The sequence below is a fragment of the Tachysurus fulvidraco genome, chromosome 17 (assembly GCF_022655615.1).
Source record: "Tachysurus fulvidraco isolate hzauxx_2018 chromosome 17, HZAU_PFXX_2.0, whole genome shotgun sequence".
Taxonomy (NCBI): Eukaryota; Metazoa; Chordata; class Actinopteri; order Siluriformes; family Bagridae; genus Tachysurus; species Tachysurus fulvidraco.
The window spans coordinates 559,080-560,433 of NC_062534.1; positions in this window are offsets into that span (position 1 = coordinate 559,080).

Genomic DNA, 1,354 nt, shown 5'->3' on the forward strand with positions numbered 1-1,354 from the left:
ATAAGGATGTGTTTATGTATAAAATGATTAAATACAGTCATGCAGACGTTCATACATTCCCAGTAAATCCTGCTCCGGTGTGTAAATACGATGCCGATCGTCTCTAGTCGTGTTTGTGGATGATGTAAAGAACTGATTCGTAGCAGGCTGAAAGATCTTCATCCGAATTTCCTGAACTCATTAAACAGGAGTCCGATTATCGACCCGTCCTGCTGCTCTTGTCCTGTTCTCGCTCTGATAAAAGCTCCTCTCCAGTCGGCTCATGTTTCTGGAGGTTATGTAGGTCAGGATTATGTAAGAAACACTGGTCTGTGTCGGGCCTGACGTGAATGTTTAATTCTGCACAACTGTGTGCTGAAAGATTTATCATTTATCATAGGAGTGCTGAAAGATTTCAGAGACGCAGACAGCAGCGTGGCGACAGCGAGTTTATACACGTTTACACCAGTTTACACCAGTTTACACCAGTTTACCCCAGTTTACACCAGTTTACAGGAGTTTACACGAGTTTACACGAGTTTACACACATTTACACACGAGTTTACACACGTTCACATGAGTTTACACGAGTTTACACGATTTTATACACATTTACTCACATTTACACACGAGTTTACACGAGTTTACACACGTTCACACACGTTTACACGAGTTTACATGAGTTTACAGGAGTTTATACACATTTACACAAGTTTACACACATTTACACACGAGTTTACACGAGTTTACACACGTTCACATGAGTTTACACGACTTTACACACGTTTACACCAGTTTACATGAGTTTACACGATTTTATACACATTTACACACATTTACACACGAGTTTACACACGTTCACACGACTTTACACGACTTTACACACGTTTACACCAGTTTACATGAGTTTACACCAGTTTACACCAGTTTACACATTTACACGAGTTTTCACACGTTTACATGAGTTTACACACGTTTACACCAGTTTACACCAGTTTACACAAGTTCACACAAGTTCACACCAGTTTACACCAGTTTACACATTTACACGAGTTTTCACACGTTTACACGAGTTTAAACACGTTTACACAAGTTCACACGAGTTTACACGAGAATTCAGGAGAAATGACGAGGACACAAACACTGTTTACACAATAACACAATAAACACAATAATCTCACTGTGGGATCTTCAGCAGATTTCTGCGCTATCACAGTAACACACACATATTTCTTATAAAAATAAGCGACATAAATATAAACCCACAATGAGGAAATTTTACCCGCAAACTTCACTGGGATTTTACGTCGTGAATCTACACAAAAAATATCTCACAATGTCGAAGTGATGAAATGAAAAATCAATAAATTATCTT